The sequence below is a fragment of the Triturus cristatus genome, chromosome 10 (genome assembly GCF_964204655.1).
Source record: "Triturus cristatus chromosome 10, aTriCri1.1, whole genome shotgun sequence".
In the NCBI taxonomy this organism is placed as follows: domain Eukaryota; kingdom Metazoa; phylum Chordata; class Amphibia; order Caudata; family Salamandridae; genus Triturus; species Triturus cristatus.
In genome coordinates, this window is record NC_140593.1 from 1,080,402,455 (window position 1) to 1,080,422,876 (window position 20,422).

The 20,422-nt window shown below is 46.8% G+C and overlaps 1 long non-coding RNA gene across 1 annotated transcript in view; it reads left to right on the forward strand.

Annotated features, from left to right (window-relative positions):
* The first annotated feature begins 456 nt into the window (after positions 1–456).
* Positions 457–20,422, forward strand: part of LOC146796595 (uncharacterized) — a 109,974-nt gene continuing 90,008 nt past the window's right edge. The window contains exon 1 of the long non-coding RNA XR_014969944.1: positions 457–554. This is a non-coding gene — a long non-coding RNA (uncharacterized LOC146796595). The remainder of the gene's footprint in view (positions 555–20,422) is intronic.

Below are 20,422 nucleotides of genomic sequence, written 5' to 3' on the forward strand. Positions count from 1 at the left end.
TGAAAACTCTGCTCACCACAGGGCCACACACTCACTTTTCGCTGTTGCCCAGGGCCTTACCTCCTTAACTGCTAATATGCGATATGCCTGCTTCGATTTGCAGAGAAATTAGTTACAATATATCTAATCCCTCCCCCATCCTCTAAGAAGTTCTCACACCCCTTCCTATGAGCTTCTCATCTCAGGCAGACACGCTCCTTTTGCGTCCCTGGCCTCATGACATTGCCTTCCTCTTCCTCGGCCGCAGCCCGTAGGTGCCCCATCCGATCAGATAGATGCCACAACCCCCACCTCTACCCGCTTCCTCCCTCCGCCATTTTCCCTCTTCCTTCCCTTCCCCCTCAGGGGATTTTTTTTCATGTTCAACATCGTAGAATTGCAAGAGCACACGTCCCTGCGAGAGACGAGCGCGTGCTTGGGGAAGATGAACGTGCACGAACCCGGGTTTTGACGTGCGCGTGACAATCTTTGCCTGTTGACTGAAATGACAGTCTAAACAGAGAAAAAAGGACTCTCGTGGTTCGCTCGGATTTTGTTGATGTGCGTAAATGCAGGTTAGATGAGTTTACGTTACATAAAGAAGTATATAAAGTGTTAGAATCCCCTGATATTGCTGTGTATGTCTGTTTTCTCCGGTTCTTTCATTCATGCCTTCTCCATTTGCCCTCTGCCGAATCTCTTCTTTTATCGTGTTTATTTCGCCTGTTCTCTGTCACCTTCTTCTCTCTTTGGGATTTACACTGTTCATCTTCCCTACACCTCTTTCTATCTTATCTCATCATTTTATTTTTCCTTTCGTCTATTATTTCCTTTACGTGTTTTACTGCTACTCTCTTTTCACCGCGGTTTGTTTTCTGCCCGCTCCTCCGCCCTTTTCACTTTCCTCTCTGACAAGCACTTTTCCCACCTCCGCGCCTTCCCTCCTCAGCCCGCGCGCTGCCCCGGGCTCCCGCCTCTGGCAGATCTTATCTTTGGGCCTGTGCACCTCAATAGAGAAAACCCAACTTTAAAGGCAGGACTTCAGGGAGGCTGACATAATGTAGTCAACAACCCACCCCGCCCCCCCGCACTGTTAGCCTTTTGAAGAAACCTCAGTGACATCTGTATCCATTTCAGGGAGATGTTGGCGCTGTTAATTGCTTATTGGCCTTTACCAGGACAGTGAAGATTTGTATTAATCGGGGGTCTTTTGCTGTTTGCCTGAGTCAGTCACTACTCACTGCACCCTACCTCACTCACAGATCGGTCTTCACTCGCTGATATACCCCTTGCTTGCACGTACATGCCAACTATTTTAGAATGGAAGCTTTAACAAACAAGCATTGGCATAGCCAATAGGTCTTGCCTTTGGGACCTTATACGTGTTTAGCCATGCAACAGTTGATGTTGTTGCACCAAGGATATTGTGCTGCATAATTAAATACTTATAAGGTCCCAAAAGCGATACCTATTGGCTATGCCAATGCTTGTTTTTGAGTTTGTAGTCCTTATCTGACCTGTGAATCTCTTTACTCTCATGTTTGGAAATGGCATTGACCTCATTACAGGATTCAGTGCTCACCAGACCTTTGAGCACAGCAATATATGATCGGATCTTCTCATTTTTGCCTTGGACTCTTGAGAAAAATGTGTGTCTCTCTAAAACTACATAATGGCTTGACCAAAATGTTTCTCCAACTTGCTCACAGTCGCTAAATAAACATTGAAGTCACCATCCCCTTCATCAAGTTTTACGACCTTCAATACCCAAATTGTGCAACAGAATATGTTGTTCCCTGCAGTGGGAGAATTTGTCCCCACCAATAGTTATAAGATAAGACTAAAACAGATCTTTCCATTCTTTCCCAGGAATAGTTGGTTCACCGACTTCATTTAAGAATGGAGGTGGTAAGGACATATTCAAGGCAGCCATAATACAAAATACAAAGTTAACAGGCTTGACAGAGAAAGGTAGCCAAGGGGAGTAAACAAGGAGGGCTTGGGAGGGTTAATACCAAGCCAGCTACGAATTACAATGGTAAGTATCAATTCAGTAGAAATAAAAAAATACAGTTCTTTGTTGTGCTAGTAACGTGAGTACAGTGAGAAGGAATCCCTTCTGTTGTTGTCTAGTTAGTTGAGTTATCAGCGAACCAGAGGGAAAAGTGAGCGACAAGCTTGCTGGGCGTGTCAGTGTACGGAAACGAGTGACTGACGAGCTTGCTGTGCCCGTCAGCGAAAAGGAATCCAGTGACTGACGACCTAGCTGTGCCGGTCAGCGAAATGTTGAAGCAGGTGTGAAATTGATGGACTTGCTGTGCCCGTCAGTGCCAACGTGGTAGATAGCGCAATAGGAGTCAGCTGTGCCCATCAGCAATGGTAATATGGCGGAGAAAAAGCAGCAGCTTGCAATGCCCGTCAGCGTACACCAAGGCGGAGCTACAGGCCGTCACTGCCTAGTTTACACCCAACCTGTGGAAATGCGTAGGTCGACATTACGGTGGGCACAGATGAAGGAAGGCCACACAGGAATCCCACTTGTACACATTTTTCAATGCCGGGAACACTCTCCGAGCAGAACAGAAGATGTGGAAGGTGCGTGGCTCAAAAAATGGCCAAGGTCTCTCCGGGTGTCTTGAAGAAAATCCAATTTCAATGTTATCAACGGAATCTCCGTTAACAAGTAGCTCCAACAGGACACCAAACTGGAGAATGAAGAGCCTCCCTGGGTGGTCTCGTGAAGGCAGAAGGTTGAATAGTAGGGCAGAGACCACCCCCCCCCCCCGTAGTCAAGGAGACGGCACAGGAATGCTGATATTGGAGACAGAAATTACCTGGGCACACGATAAGGCTTCTTGAGATCTGATAGGGATGTATGGGAGAATACAATTCTCTTAAGAAAATGGATTAACAGTACCTTGGCAGTTGTCAGAGACGTAACGTGAAGGTCTTCAAAATAATTATTGCTGTCTTGGAGTACTGCTTTATCGTAGGTAGAATACAGCTGGGATGGTGGTGTGGCTGCCCCCATGTAGCTGGTCGTCGCCAGTGTTAAAAGACGTAACACTGAGTAAGTGAAGAGGAATCTTTAATGCATCTTACACCACCAACAGGTTCCAGTCTGCTGGAGGCAGCTGTGGAATATTGACTCACCAACTGTCAGAACATTGTTAAGGAAGAACATGGAAGGGGGAAAGGTGGAGAAGGGTAAAACCAAGTAGATTACAACCATATTGTAAGAGTATTTGGTCTTGCCAACCACACACTCAGTATTGAAAAAGTATCACAGTGACTTAGGTTGTGTTTTACTAATAGGAATGTATTTCTAGCCAAACAAACCCTTTTTAGCAATATTAGGATATTGAAAGACTGGGCAAAAAAGCATAATGTTCCCACTTATACCATGCAGTTTGCATACAGCTCTTTGATGATGCTTCATAGGTCACTGTGCTATATTATGATTGTAACTTATGAACTGCAAGTAACAAAAGGATCTCTGTGACAAAATCAGTAACCTACTGAGCTTTATACATAAAATTCAACTCTGATCCGCATGGAACACGTTCTTTGCAGCAGGCATGTTAACCTTCTGCATTACTTTAGGATGAGTTAAAACTGCTACTAGACAAAACTCCAATCTGTCTCCAGCAGGAACATTGAATACCAAAGTTCTTGTGACACTTTTGTTGTTGCCTAAAAACTGTTGAACACACAAGGAATTCTGCAGCAGGTGCTTTTAAATCCATAAGTTATTTCTAAACACTACTATCTCCACCTCTCAAACTCTGTGCCAGGTGCAGTTGCACCGGTCACACTTAAAGCCAGCCCTAATCGAACTCTAAAGGAATATTTTTATTCATCTGCATACTATACTGTTTTGTCTTTACTTATCTTATTTCCAAACATTTTTGTTGAAACCCTGCACATGCATTCATAAAGCTCTGTGGGCTAAGCGCCTGTATCTGTCTGACCTATAGCTTCAGTTCCTGGCATGGCCAAATGATCCATTCTTTCCTTAAATACCAGTGAAGTCAGCATCAAGTTAAATTGGGTAACAGTGGACTAAATAAAGGTGCAATGTAGAGAGCTCTTTGGATAAAAGGTCCAGCTTAAAATTATTTTTAAGAATGGCCTAGAGACCACTTCAACTTTCTCCCCAGCCTCACTATAATCACAAATAGTCATAAATAAAAATGCATACACATATACTTACATAGAGCGGCTTTGGGTCAGCCCTCTTCATCTACTGAGCTGTTCCATTGTGATTCACATTTACTTCCTCTGGACTCGACATAGAGCATGGGGTATTGGGTTAGCCCACTTTAGTCACTCGTTTTCGTGCATTGTGAATGATGATGGTATATTTAACTGATCACATGTAGATGTCCTCCTAATGTATACTTTGCTTTATATTTCTTTTATTTTTTTCCCCATCCTCTTTTAAATATTTTTAGCCATCCTTGTATGTTTAAACTAGGTCTTCTGGTTACAATAATTCAAAGCCAATAGTGCCTTTTCGTGTGCCAATAAGAATAATATTTTCTTGTGTTGTAAAACTGAAAAGTTTTTTTTTTTCTATTTATAAATCTTTTTATTGCAAACAGCTCAGCAAGTAGTACATCAGTGACACAATGGATTCAAATAATATTCAACCAAGTTTACATTTGACTTTATGCACACAAAGAGAATACCACGGTAGTGATGGGCGACCATCCCCACCCAACCAGAGCCCCTTTAGAGCCCTTGACATGCCTGCCATTGTCACCCATTTCTTCGGGCATCCTCTACTTTAATATGTTGTCCATTCAGCTAGCCAACGCCAGTTCAGATCAGTCTGCCAGTCCACCACTCTCGGCAGCGCCCGGGCCCCACAGCACCATGGCCATTTTGCGCTTTGCCACTACTGCCGCCAGTGCTAGCTAAATTTTGGTATACCTAGGCCAATCTTCCTCCCCATCAATCACTAACAGGAAGTGAAATGTAGAAAAGGAGACTGATGTAATGGTAAACTATATGCTCATGACCACTGGGATTACGCAGTGTGGGAACACAGGTGATAACTAAACTGATAAACTCTTCTTCGGTGTATCTCTGGGAAACTTCCGCCACTGTGACTTCACGGGAACCTCAAACCCGGTCACCTGTGCCATGACACTTTTGATTTCACCCCAATATTTCTATGTTTTCGGGCACTCCCAGAGGAGGTGATAGAATGTGCCTTTGTATCTACACCCCCTAGGGCACATGGATGACTCTGTTCTGCCCAGGCGACACAACAATCCTCTGGAACAATATATTCTATGTAAGACCTTCAACTGAATCAGATGAAAACAGGAGCTTATTGCAACTTCTCTAGAGCCTCTATCCAGTATGCATCATCTGTTTTACCCATATCACCTTCCCATGCTAATCTGAGTGGTCCCAAGGGATCTGGAGCGCTGTTCACCAATTTTTTTGTTTATGCATATTAAGGAGATTGCCTTCCTCTCTATGGGGTCTGTCAGAAGTCTATCTTCTAGGTAGGATGCCTCCACCAAGTCCTCACCCTCACAGATGTGACCCTGCAACGCGTGGCCCAGCTTCAGTTATCACAACCATTCACCAGGGCCTATTTCATACTCTTGTTGGAGGGCCACAAACGTCACAAAAGTCTGGTTCCTCCAGACATCTCTGAGTTTTTCCAGACCAAGCAGTTCCCAATTACTGAAGCCATTCAACCTGCTAACCTCCCCCAGTTGGTTGCTGGCCCATAAGGGAGTCATTGCCGTCAGCTTGCCCTTCCAGCCCAAGTATTTTGACGCCTCCCACCAAATTTTAACCACTGTTTGTGTATGTACCGGTAGTACCTGAATCTTTTTCCCATCGTATAGTAGAGAGGGATATCCCCTGACCCCCATATACGACCTATCAACCCTATAAGCTGGTTCAGCCCGGTCCCCAAAGGCCCAGTCATTCACCGTAACCAGCTGAGAGGCCCAGTAGTACAATTTTACATCCGGGACCGCTAGTCCACCCCTCGTAGATGCCCCTTTGTAATTTGTGTGGAGCTATGCCCACAGTCCACCACTCCATAACAGGGATCGCAACTTTTGCTCTATCGACCGGAAGAATAATGTCGGAATTTGGTACGGAGCATTCTGCAAAACATATATTAGGTGTGGGAGTGCCATCACTTTAAATAAGTGCTACGCAAACAAATGATGGACGGAATGCTGAATAAATCATACATTCACCCCCAGTCATAATATCTGTTATGTTATGTTATAAGGAACTTGTAAAAGCGCACGGACACCAGGGGTTTTTTATGGCGCTAGACTTGAGTAGTGTAGACAGCGAGAGGGCCTATGCATAAGCTTGCGTAAATAACCAAGTTTTGAGAGCTTTTCTGAAACCTAACAGATTGTCACAGCTCCTGATTGCTAGGGGTATGGTTTTCCAAAGTTTAGGGGCGAGATAGGAGAACCTACGGCCACCTTGCCGTTTGAGCTTGAAATGGGGGAGGGTTAGAAGATGGAGATGGGCAGAACGCAAGTTGCGACGAGGTGAATGTTTAGAAATCATGTCGTTGATGAATTTGGGACTCCTGCAATATAGTGCTTTGAATATCAGACAGCCAGTCTTGAATGCTATGCGTTGGGCTATAGGGAGCCAGTGAAGTTCAGATAGCCAAGGTCTGGCAGAATGCCAGTTAGGTTGTTTAAAAATGAATCTTGCGGCCTGGTTCTGCACCAGTTGGAGACGGTGAAGTAGGAACAGGGGCAGGCCAAAATAAATGGAATTGGAGAAGTCGAGACGTGAGAGGACCAAGGCGATGACAACTTGTGTAAGTGCTGAGTGAAATAGTAGATGGGCGATCTTGCGAATTTTACGCAGTTGAAAGAAACATGAGGAGACCACTGCACCAACCTGTCCTTTAAGAGACAGGTCAGAGTCAATGGTCACCCCCAAGCTCTTCACAGCGGATGAGGGGTTGGGGGGGCTCCTAGTTCGGTAGGCCAATAATGATGTCCCCAGAGAGTCTCACTCTTCCCAGGCAGAACCAGTTCAGTCTTGCCTGGGTTAAGTTTGAGATGGTTGAGATCCATCCTGCGCTGGATATGAAGCATGGTGGCTTGGAATTCGGCCACTAAATCAACAGAGTCCAGGGTGAACACTAGCTGAAGATCATCAGCATAGTTGAAGGTAGTTACCTTTCTGTCTTTTAGTGAGTGAATCAATGGTTTAAGATATAAGTTGAAAAGAAGTGGAGATAGGGACGAGCCCTGTGGCACCCCACAGGTGGTGGGAAGTTTGGGGGCCGTGAAAGGACCAAGGCGAACTGCCTGTGTCCTGTCTTCGAGAAATTACTTTATCCAGTTGAATGCGGAGTCCTGTATGCCGGCCTGTGTGACACGATCCAACAAGATTTTATGGTCGACCGTGTCAAAAGCGGCCGACAGATCCAGTAGCACCAGGGCCTGAGGGATGTTCTTATCTGAATTAGCTCTAAGGGTGTCCAGTGCTGCAAGAATCACTGATTCCGTGGAATGGGCAGGCCGAAAACCGGCTTGGCGGGGCTCTAGATATTCTGTTTGTTCAATGAAACAGGAGAGGTTGCCTGTAACATGGGTTTCTAAGATTTTGGCCAGGAAAGGGAGGAGAGAAATAGGGCGATAGTTTGATAGATGCAAAGGATCAGACCCTGGTTTTTTCAGCAGGGGAACCACTATGGCGTTCTTAAAGGCTGTGGGGACCGAGCCTTGCGCTAAAGACTGATTAAGAAAGGGAAGCGCATGCTGAGAGAGGTTAGCAAGGGCAAGCCTCATAACTTGGGAGGGACAGCAGTCGTTTGGGGACCCAGATTTAACACGGGTCATTAGGTCCGAGAATAACTGAGGGCAGATGGATGGGAAATGAGAAAGGGTTGCAGAGTTAGTAGGCCCGCTGGACAGAGGTTCTGGATAAGTACTAGTAGATATGCTGGCTTTAATGGTGGAGGTTTTGTCCTGGAAATAGTAATTCAGGGAATTACATAGCTCTTGAGTCGGAGACTGATTGGGAAGTGTTCTCTCAGAGTTGCAAAGGTCATTTACAATCGTGAATTTCTTTCGACTTATTCTGAGCGTTAAGAATTCTGGCTGAGAAATAGGCTGCCTTTGTCTCCAGTATTACTTTTTAGGTCTCGCCTGACCCAGCGCATGCACTGATCTGGCGAGACTTATTGAGAGGGCTCCAAAAAGTGCTACCAGGCCAGCCTAGAGCTACAGTGCATGTGTGCGGGCGCGCGTGCCACGCTTTACCCCGATTACTTTCACTTTCGCGGCCGCACGGCCGCTTTGATGTTTGATCGTGATCACTTTCACTTTAGCGGCCGCATGGCTAAACACTTATAAGGTCCCAAAGGCGAGACCTATTGGCTATGCCAATGCTTGTTTATACTCTTTACAAGCCTGTACAAACAGCAATTTATCTTCAGTGGAGTATCTGGACCTCCATTTCCTCTCTTTTTGGCGGAGCATCAGTTTTAGTTTTTTTAGCTCTGCCGAAAACCATTTGTGAGCGTCCGAGTGACGGGCGCGGGAGAATTTGGTGAGGGGAGCATGAATATTGGAGGCCGACAATAACCAATTAGATATGTTTTTTTCCATGATGTTGACATCGGGGTTGAAAGTCGGGGCTGTGCTGGACAGTGTGTTAACGAAGTCAGATTCGTTAAGTGTCCTCCATTTTCTAGTCACCCCTCCTGTAGTTGTGGGGGCTTTGGACCCGGCGTTTATGGAGGCCGTAACAGTCTAAATCTGGGTTAAATCCATCGTTCTCTTGCTCACCATGCCACCCCAGTTTAGACCCAGCCATATGCAAATCAGTCTTGACCCTGTGCCTCATGGGAACAGACCAGACCGAACTGCCAAGTCAGGTCCTCCCTGGACCGGAAACAAGCATCCTGGGACCGGTTTCTGGGTAATACCCTTAATCAGCCAGCCTAGCTTGAATCCAGTGGCATAGTGAGCAAGGGACCCATGTCTGGGCATACCCATCCCACTTAGGGTGAAAGGTGCTACGCAAACAAATGATGGACGAAATGCTGAATAAATCATACATTCACCCCCAGTCATGAGATCTGGGTTAAATCCATTGTTCTTTTGCTCACCATGCCACCCCAGTTTAGACCCAGCCATATGCAAATCAGTCTTGACCTTGTTTCTCATGGGAACAGTCCAGCCCGAACTGCCAAGTCAGGTCCTCCCTGGACCGGAAACAAGCATCCTGGGACCGGTTTCTGGGTATTACCCTTCATCAGCCAGGCTAGCTTGAATCCAGTGGCACAGTGAGCAAGGGACCCATGTCTGGGCATACCCCTCCCACTTAGGGTGAAAGTTGCTACGCAAACAAATGATGGACGAAATGCTGAATAAATCATACATTCACTCCCATTCATTAGATCTGGGTTAAAGCCATCATTCCAGCTGTAGAGGCCCAGTAGTACAATTTTACATCCGGGACCGCTAGTTCACCCCTCGTAGACGCCCCTTTGTAATTTGTGCGGAGCTATGCCCGAAGCCCACTACTCCATAACAGGGATTGCAACTTTGCCTCTATCGACCAGAAGAATAATGTCGGAATTTAGTATGGGGCATTCTGCAAAACATATATTAGGTGTGGGAGTGCCATCATTTTAAATAAAGCAGCGCAGCCCATCAATGTTAAAGGTAGCAACCTCCACCACTGGGCATCTGTCTTGAATCTTTCTAACTGGGGCAGTTGGTTCTGGTCATAAAACTCCTGGAGGGTTCCTTGTTATATTTATCCCCAGGTATTTGAACCCATACAGCACTAATGGGACCTCGCAACTGGACGTTAGTTTGTGGGCAGCTCCTACCAGTGGAAAACATAGAGATTTATCCCAGTTGATATGATACCCTGCGAAGTCTCCAAAGATGCAGAATATTTGCAGGATTCTATTGATGGACTGCCTTGGGCGCTGGACATATAGAAGAATTTTATCTGCGTATAAAGATGTACGCTCGTCCCACTCGTTGCCAATGGGAATGCCCCATATCAATGGGTCTTGATGGACCCATGCAGCTAATGGCTCTAGGGCCAGGGTGAATAAAATTGGTGACAGGGGGCATCCCTGCCTCGTCCCCTTCTGTGAGGGAAACTCGCGGTAAACGGTTGAATTAACTTGCACCCTAGCCAGTGGTTGTTCGTATAGCAATTTCATCCAACTGATAAACCTCGGTCCAAACCACATGTTCCCTGGCACCGCCCACAGGTAGTTCCATTCCACGCTATCAAAAGCCATCCTGGCATCCAGGGACAGAAGAGCCAATGGCATCGAAGAGTTTAACTCTGTGACATGCAAAATTCTGAATAGTCTACGCAGGTTGAATGTGGTACCCCTGTGAGGCATAAAACCTGATTGGTCTGTATGTACGAGAGAGGATATTACCGTACTCAGTCGCATGGCCAGAACCTTTGCCAGTACCTTCACTTCAAAATTAAACAGAGGCATCAGTCGATATGTTCGGCAACGGAGGCTTGCCCTCTTTGGGTATTGTATTGTATTGTATGAGATATTTATATCGCGCAACTATCACCCCACGGGTATCCTGGCGCATAGAGACCATGATGACATAAGGCAACCAATCGATTCGGCCACTAGACGGGAACCTACTAGCTGTTTCTGGCAAATAGCCAGGTCTTAAGGTTTTTCCTAAATGACAGTAAAGAGTCTACTTGTCTAAGGCTTAGGGGAATTTCATTCCATAGACAGGCTGCTGCCAGGCCGAAAGCTCTGCCCCCTAGCTTTGTCGAGTTAACTCTGGCAACAGACGCCAGGCTTTGGCTGGCGGACCGAAGAAGTCTTTTGGGCGCATACCAGGTAAGCCGTTCTTGTAAGGAGAGCGGACCGGAATCATGGAGTGCTCTAAAGACGAGACATAAAGATTTAAAACTGACTCTGTCCTTGATAGGAAGCCAGTGTAAATCCCTCAGTGCCTGCGTCGCGGAGGAATTACGCTGTCTCTTAAGGGCCAGTTTAGCTGCCATAGACTGGACTCTTTGCAACCCCTGTAGAATGTACTTGGGAGCACCCAGATACAGGGAGTTGCAATAGTCCAGTCTACTCATGATGATACTATGGACCACCAAAGGCCTCACTTCACTAGACAGTAGAGGGAGGATCTGACGGAGGGCTCTCAATAGTGCAAAACATATGCCGATTGTTTTATTGGCCTGGGTTTTCATTTGAAGGTCTTCATCAAACATGACTCCCAGGTTACGCACCGTCCTGGATGCCTCTATAAGGGCATCCTCTGGTCTGAGCCTGAATTCACCTATCAGTTGTCTGGACAGTCTCGCTGCACCACAGTACAGCAGCTCTGTTTTCCCCGCATTAAGCTGGAGAGAATTAACTCCAAGCCAGTCTGAGATCTGCCCCATGCACGCCTGAAAGGAACTCATGGATACTGCATGCTTTCCGTGGATGGAAAAAGACAATTGAATGTCATCGGCATAGTTGATAACATCAATCCCAAAAGATTTTATGATGGGGATCAAAGGGCTTAGATAGACATTAAAAAGAATCGGGCTGATTGCTGAGCCCTGGGGTACTCCAGAGCATACTGGAGACCATGAGGAGACATAAGGCACCATACTGACCGCCTGCTGTCGACCTGACAGATATGATTGAAACCATTTCAGGGCACATCCCCTTACTCCAATACTCTCTAGTCTTGCCATCAGTACTGCGTGGTTGACCGTGTCGAATGCGGCCGACATATCCAGTAGGACCAACACTGAAGAGGTCCCACTGTCGGCTTGCATTCTCAACTTATCCATCATTGTGATCAGAGCGGTCTCCGTCCCATGCCCTGGCCGGAACCCAAACTGGTCCCTGTCCAGGAGAAGATTATCCTCTAAGTAGCATGACAGAGACCTACTGACCAACTTTTCCACGATTTTAATAGGGAAAGGCAGCAATGATATGGGGCGAAAGCTAGCTGGCAGCAAGGGGTCCAGGGATGGCTTCTTCAACAGGGGGGTCACCATCGCTTGCTTCCAAACGCCTGGTACCGCTCCTTCATTCAAGGATTGGCAACAGATGAGCCGTAAGGCCGGAAAAAGGATGGGGCCGTGATCCTTCCATATTTTATGAGGAAGGGGGTCAAGAGGTGATCCAGGTGAGACCTCCAGTGCTAAACTGTTGAAAAGATCCTCTGTGAGGGGTTGGAAATTTTCCAGTGATGTGGTCGATCTATTGTCCTTGATAGTTAATGGTGAGCCCTTAGAATCAGAAACAAAGCCCCCCACAATTTTGGCCACCTTATCAATAAAGAAGGCGGCAATCTCATTGCAGAGCCTTTGTGATGGCTGGATTCCATTGGCCGTACACCCAGGGTTACTAAGGTCTTTAACAATTTTGAAAAGATCCTTAGTACTATTGGGCGCCTGTAAGATAGAGTTGGCATAGAACTGTGCCTTGGCTCCCCTAATGGCTTGATTATATTGGGCTTGGGCTAATCTGGACGCTGTTTCATCTGACTCAGAGTACGACCTCCGCCATCTTCGTTCTGCCTGCCGGCGGGCAGAGAGGCGCTTTTTCAATTCCTCACTGAACCACGGTGCAGAGGGTTTGCCCTTGATTTTACGTCTTTTCCTGGGAATGCAGCAATCGAGCGTATTGTTTATAAAATTGCTGTAGCTATTATAGTTCTCCTCTACTGAGACATCAGGATCATGTAGATATTGCTCAGTAAAAGGAGAAGCTAGACTCTCACTAGGTAATTTTGACCAATCTCGGCCCCATCGAAAGAAAGCTTGTTTTTTCCCTGTGGGAGAAGCGCTAGATATAGTAATCCTAAAACGTATCAGGAAATGATCTGTCCAGCTTAGCGGGGATATGTTCAACACCTCAAGCTCGGACTGCTTGGCGAAGACCAAGTCAAGCGCATGTCCTCCCTGATGAGTTGGCTCTTGAATGTGTTGAAATAGGCCGCAGTTTTCGCAGGTTTGACAGAGAGCTTGAAGATGATTCCCCAGGCTCCCTGTCCCCCAGAGATTAAAATCACCAAGTATTAGCAATCTAGAATGTGTTAGTGCTAAGTCGGCAATTGTGTCAAGTAGGGCCTGTAGCTGGTGATCAGGGCCCGGAGGTCTGTAACAGACCAGGCCAGTCAGCACTCTCCCTTTGGGTTCTTGTAAAGTAAAACCCAAAAGCTCGTGCCCAGCTATCTCATTTACCTGCAGCAATGCGCAGTCCCATTTCTCTTTGAATATTAACCCCACTCCTCCTCCTCTTCCCGTTAAGCGGGGTTTATGAAGAATTTTATAGCCTGGTGGACAGGCAAACCCAATTTCCACCAGGGAATCTGGGGTAGTCCAGGTCTCGGTAATGAAAAGGAAATCCAGATTCAGATCTTCAAGCAGGTCAAAAATCTCCTGATGATGCTTTATCAGGGACCTGCTATTGATCAAGCCACATATCAAATTCAATAGAGATCCCCCCGTCCAGCCTTACCGATACTCAACAGACTGTCCCTCGAATAACAGATCCGACCTGTACTGGGTGCACCAGCAGGGGGGGCGCTGGGCGCGACCAAGGCGCGGACGGGCGCAGACGGGCTTGCCTCTGGCGCGCCTCCGGCGCACCCGCTGCGCGCGCGCGCTGCGCGCTTGCATCCCCTTGTTCAAATAGACCGCTAACAACAATGGCGCTCGGTGGGTGGCGCGTTCCTCGGTCGTTCCGTGACTGTCTCACCAAGCGGTGATGTGAATACCTTTTTAGTGTGCAAGTAAGTGGGCTATTGTTGCGATCTGCTGGTCCTGCAGTAAAACCCCTGTCTGGTTAGCTTCTTAGAACATTGTGAGGAGGTGCAGTACCATCATATCATGCATAAGTTTGAATAGCTCCACTGGGAGACTGTTTGGTCCTGTGGCTTTCCCCAACTGCTGGGCTTGGACGGCCGCTGTAATCTTTTCCTTTGTCAGTTCGTCCTCCAATCTTTCCTTATCCGCTTCAGACAGACCTGGTAGGGCGATGTCCCGCCGGAAATCAAAAAACTCTGACTCTGTGTGCCCCAGGGTGGATGTATATAGCCTTTCATAATATGACGCAAAAGCCTCCACGATCTCGTCCAACCATACTAATAATTTACTGGCCTTGTCTCCTATCTCATAGATCCTGTATTTGGAGGCCCTGGCCAATGCCCTGGCCTCCTCTTCCAGTAGCTCCCTCAATTCTCTCTGGCATAGACCGAGGCGATGTGCCCACTCCTCAGGCATACCTTCCTTTCTTTCCACCCTGGCCTCTAAGTCTAAATTCTCTCTCTCTAGTGTCATACATTTTAATTTCTGTTCTTTTTGATGGCCCCCAATAGGAGTCTGGGCGTGGCCCCTCAGTACTGTTTTAAACGCCACCCATAATGGCAACCCTGAGTCCACTGATCCCATATTTTCAGTAAAGAAGTGGTCGGTGCATTTCCTGACACTGTCTTTAAATTGTGCATCTCAGAGATACCATGGGTCAATTCGCCGGGGCATGACAAAGTCCAGCGGGGATCCTCTAACATGGCCGACACCGGGGAATGATCGGATATTCCTCGAGCCACGTGTTTGGCCTTCTTATACCGGCCCATGTCATGCGTGTGTGTGAGCAGATAGTCTAGATGTGTAATGCTGCCGTGTGCAGCGGAAAGGTGAGTGTACTGTCAAAGATTGGGATGATAGCGCCAGATATCACCCAGCCCCATGGTCAAAAGGAAATCACACAATGCTCCGGCTCTCCTCCCAGAGGCTACACCTCCCAGGAGGTCCATCTCAACTGAAAGCACGTCATTCATATCACCCCCCAAAGAACAGACTCCCTTGTGAGAGCTCAAGTAGAAGAGATCCCAATGCATCAAACGTGATGGGCGGAAGTCTCGGCGGAGCATACACCGAGCATAGATTGATAGTCTGGGCCTCCCATTGGCCACTCAATGCCATGCATCTACCCAGGGGGTCTGTCCATTGTCTTTCCTCGTTGAAGGGGAACTTTTTCCTACAAAGCTCTCCTAACCCCCTGGTGCCTGTGGTATATCCCGCGTGTGCCAGTAGAGTGTAGCCGTATATATCTAGTGCCTGACACTGATTTCCTCTTAGGTGCGTTTCTTGCAGTAGAATAATGTCTGGGGCGTGTTTCCTGATAAATTGCAAAGCTATTGTGCATTTCACCTTGCCATTTAGGTCATTCACATTCCATGACCATATCGTCATTGATTGTTCAAGCTACTAGGCAGTGGTGTTAAAGTTTGGATTCCAACCCGTACAGATACACCTGGCTGCAAGGGGTTGTGGTCCCTCTCCCCCACTCCCTCCTGTTTCGTTCAGGTACCCCACTTCCCACCGCAATTTGTCACTGAATTGCCTGCATATAACAGGTACAAAACTACACCAACCCTCCCCTCCCCCTCGCTCCCTGCTACCCTGCAAAGCTGGGTGCAAAGTCCCCAACTACCCAGCCTGCATTGCGTAACATTTCTAGACTTCAATAGGGGTAGGCTTGTTCCACCAAGATACTTAATAAACTAGCCCAGTTTCAATTCCGAGCCCCTCCGAGCCCCTAACGAATTGTAGTCGTTGCATTTCCCATAGGGCCGTTACATGGCCGGCAGTTCCAGAATGTTCTCTTACATTCTTCCGGTCTTGATGCCCCCAAATATGACCCTCCTCAGGATCAATCACCAGTACCACTTACTCTCACCTCTTTGGCGGCCCCACCTATTTAGGTCCCTTGAGTCCCAACATCCAATTGCTGGCCCTCTGCCTGTGACCCCACAGGTTGTTGACTTTGTGAGGCTCCATCTTCCTTGCAGCCTTTGCTTCCTCCTTGTTTGCAGCCCGGATCTCTGTCTCTGCTCCGACCAGCTGTGCTCCAACCCTCCAGCCACTCCCAGGCTTACTCCGGAGATGCGAAATGCCAGGTTTTCCCCACCGCTATGACCCGAAACCTTGCGGGGAAGAGCATCCTCTATTTAATGTCTCTGTCTCTTAGTTCTTTTTCTACAGATTCAAAGCTTCTACTTTGTTGCACTTGCAGAGTAAAGTCGGGAAAGAATCTGACCAAGGTATTCTCAAAGTGTATTTCCCCTTTCGCTCTGGCTGCCTGTAGTATTGTGTCTCTGTCGCGGTAGGTAAATATTTTTGCAATGATTGTTCTAGGCGGGGCCCCCCGGTTTGGGGGAGGGCACCGGAGCTCTATGTGCCCTCTCGATGCAGTATAATTTCTATAGTCTTTTGGGCTGCAACTTTTTTAAAAGGAAGTCCTCTAGAAAAAGGTTGATGCTGGGGCCCTCCGCCCTTCTCCGGAACCCCCACCACCCATATGTTGTTTCTCTGTGCTTTACCCTTCTGGTCTTCCAGCCTTGCGGCCATGTGCGTAGCTTGCTGTGTGTCAATGTGAGCACCTGTGCCTCTAGGTGCTTTGCTGTGGACTGGAGCTGAGCAATATGTGTTTTGGCAGTTGAGACTTTGTCACTCAATTTGGAGAGGTCCGCTCGAATCAGCGTGACCTCGACCGACTCCCGAGTCTATTTTAGGTTCTAGTGAGCCCTTCACATCCTTGATCGCCGCCATTATTGCTGCCAGCGAGGGCTCCTCAGCCCCTCCATCCTCCATAGCTTTAGTAGGCTTCAGGACGGCAGAATTGTCCATCTTGTTGGTTTGAGGGGGTCCCGCGCACTTCGGCTTTACCATTGTCTACCCAATTATTGCCAAATGGTATGCAAATCTATCCGTGGTGCTGGGCCTGCGACTCGCTATGCCACCGCTGATGGATTGTCAGCCAAGAGTCACTCAACATGTCGGCACAGGACGTGCTCGCCCACCCGTGTCCCACCTAGACACCGTTGCAGGATCTACTCCAGTTGGCACTAGTTATGTCGCCCCCCTATCTTCCTCTGAGTCGCCTCCTCTGGGCCTAATCAATAGTCTTCCCTCACAGTTTGCACCGACCATGTGGGCCTGTCACAATTTCTCAGCCTTTCAGTGGGTCTCACAGCCCGTTGTCTAATTCGTCCTGGGCCTAAATCAACTGTGTCAGAGTAAGGGATTAGTTACGGACAACAGGGGCAGCCCTGAACACCTGAACCATGGGCACATAATACTAGATTCGTAACAAAGGTTAAAGGTAACAATACATAAACACACCTAGATTCAAACAATAAAAAAAATTCAATTAAAGAAATCAGTAAAAATGAAGAAGAAAAGAAAAGAGAAAAAGAGAGAAAAAAGGAGCAACACATGTACAAATAGTTTACAAATTGTAGAAAATGTACTCACAACATTTTTTAAGTACTAAAACATATAACACAATGGCGATCGAGACAATACACAAACAACAAAAATGAGTAAACAGTACAATGTGTAACCAGACAGGTGGCGGAGGGAAGGAATTATACAAACATTTGAGGTTCAGGACAAAACTGAAACAACACCAAGCAAAACAATGCGTCCTTCTTCAGTTGCGGCCACATATGTGCGTCGACGACGTTTCGACCATTGTAGAAATACACTGTCATCCTCAGGACAAAGCAATAGTTATCTGAGCGTCCAAGTGAATTGAATAAAACATCTGTTCATGAAGGAAATCACATCCAATAAGAATTTCGCGACTAAGTTGGATCCGAATTTCGCGACTAAGTCGGATGCGTCAATAAATTGAAACAGAGTTTGGAGTGATTAGAACATGGAATGTAAATTATATTGTGGTGTCTTTTAAGATCAGGGACTCAATGAGCCCACACATGGAAGTAAAGGGACCAACTAAGGTAAACTAAGCCAACTAAATTGACAAAGAAATTGCAGCATGTGATCGCCTTAACTATTGGTCACGTACTCACGACTGTTGTAATTACTGCATTGGGCACAGACATGAAAATGAAAGGAGGCAGTGCTAAAAAAGTCCATTCATGACTGCCGGGCTCTCAGTCTCCCGTATGTTTTGAATGAATTGAAGCACCACCATGAGTAAGGGATTAGCCAGAAGGGCCGGGAGACGTCTGTCCCTCTTCCAGGCAGTCCAGTAGTCCTGCCACCCGATATGGAGCCGGCTGCAGTGCAGAGTCTGGATAATGAAGACCAGTGGGGAATACCCCTCCTCTCCCAAGGTGGGTCTCCCACCGAATAACAGCTTAACATGGCCTCAGCCCGACCCTAACACTGCACCCTCCCCCCCTAGGCCCACATCACCTCATCGCTGGCCGAGGGACCTGCTAAGTCGGAGAAGGCCCAGCTGTGCACTCAGTCCCACGGCGATCCCCGGGGTGGTCCTGGCTCTGTTCCTCACGTCGCCACCTGCCTCTCGCTCCGCTCCCTGAACAGGGTGGAAAGCCCTGCAATGTGCCGCCGGTCATCTTCTGCCCAGTCTCAACTCTCGTTACAGGCCTTCCCTTAGACCCATCGGGTCTCCCCCGGTGGCCCAGACCTATGCTTGTTCTCTGCCTGCCTCTCCCCCGGCTGGACCACAGACATGCCCCCATGGTCAGCTTCGCACACTGGGCCTCTTGATTCCCTGACCTCAGGGGGGGTCAAGTTCTGTCTGATGGATTTCGTTGCTGCCTCATCGGTCATTGATCAGGGCTTCCGGTAGCCCCGGGGGCCCACAGCTCTGGAGCAGGACCGGGTGGAGGGGGCAAAGTAGAAGGCCACCCTCACTCCTTCTCACAACTTTGAAGGCAGGATAAATGTCCCACAGGGACATGGATGCAGCCGGATGTTTCGGGATTGGATGGGCGCTCCTCTAAGTTGCAGCCATCTTGGTCCGCGGTCAAGCCACGCGCCCGAAAAGGGTTTCTAAACATGTTTTATATACATCTGCCTGTCAGAAAGCACCAGCCTTAATCTATTAAAATGAAATGAGTTGGTTATTTTTTTTAATTTAAATTTATATTGCATGCTTTTGTTTTTTTATATTTTTCTGGCATATGATTGCAACAAAAAAATAAATAACCACCACACTAGCTTGCAGACGCGATAACTATTAACTTTGCCAATTCTTATTGGGGAAAGAATGCTTCTCACCAATGTAACAGGGTGATGCTTTAGTTTCCTTGCAATCTGTTAGTATTTTTCTTACAAAAGCACCTCCTTCAACATATGAACAGGTCTCCAAATATTGGTAGATATCACTTGTGGGGGGTGACTGCACCCCCAATACAGTAATTTAAAATCATGTATGAGCACTGGGGTTGGGCATTTCCTTCAGCAGACAGAAAAGAACAAACTGTTGTTGTAAATATGTGGCCCAGCGCCCCATCTCTGTCCTTCTTGTAGCTAAAATTGATGCATCTAGGGGGTTTAAAATGATCGTCTAGATCTTACGCATTACCTCAGTTCCTAGTACATGAAATAGCATAAGACCCCTCATTCAAATATTGCTTGAGTGAAATGTAAACACAGTAATCCACGAAAGCAAGGCTTACCATAAATTATTATTAGGCCCAGGACAAATTTCAATTACACCTTTGTAATTCAAGTAACTATGGGAATATCATATTACGCTTGTTATGCGAAATCCTTGGAATTACACCATTGTGCCATGTTGCTTAATTATTTGAGGCAAAATTATAGTGCACGAGTGCGGAAACAACATGAACAATCAGAATGCGACCAGCTTTTATTCACTGTAATTGAGGTTTTTACTGTTTTTTTGTGTGCAAGATGCTTCCTTATGTCAAAATTTGATGCAAGGACGCATTTCACACTAAACATAACTCTAAATGATGGATTGAAATTTGATGTAAGTATGATCTATTTTCACCAAATTTTCCTGAAATTTGCAAAATTACTCAAAAGTATATTACACTTATTCCACCCCCACCCCCTTAATTATTATTATAAACTAGATCAACAGCCCTGGAGTGCACTTCCATAATCCAGTCCACCAATGTGCATCTTTGTCAAATACCAGCAGGGTAGTAAAACCTGGACATCTTGTTGCTGTTTCACGGCAAACACAGAACCGAAACTGGCAGTGCTTAATCTGTAAACAATCAAGCGCCAGGGCCCAAGGTTTTACTCTATGATCCACTGCAGCTGACACAGCCACACGTAAGATTTAAGTGCAAGTTTTATCATATATTTACACATATATTAAATAGTGTTTAACGCTCAACTAATGAACCTTGCTTAAAAATACATGCACAGCGCCACCATGTGGTAGTTTCTCATTAATATGTGCCATGTTTACAAATTAAAGCTGGTGCTGAGCACCGGAGAACACCTGAACAATTTAAGCACTGGAAACTGGGCTCTTATCACAGGCAGTACAACAAAGCATTTCAACTTATAGAAAATGTTTGTAAAAAGTCAGATATAGTCAAGCAGGTCTTTGATACGACAAAGACCACAATTCGAACACTTTACCATCTTTATTTTTCTTCAGACATTTCAACAAAGTTGTATTATTCTTAGAAAACATGTT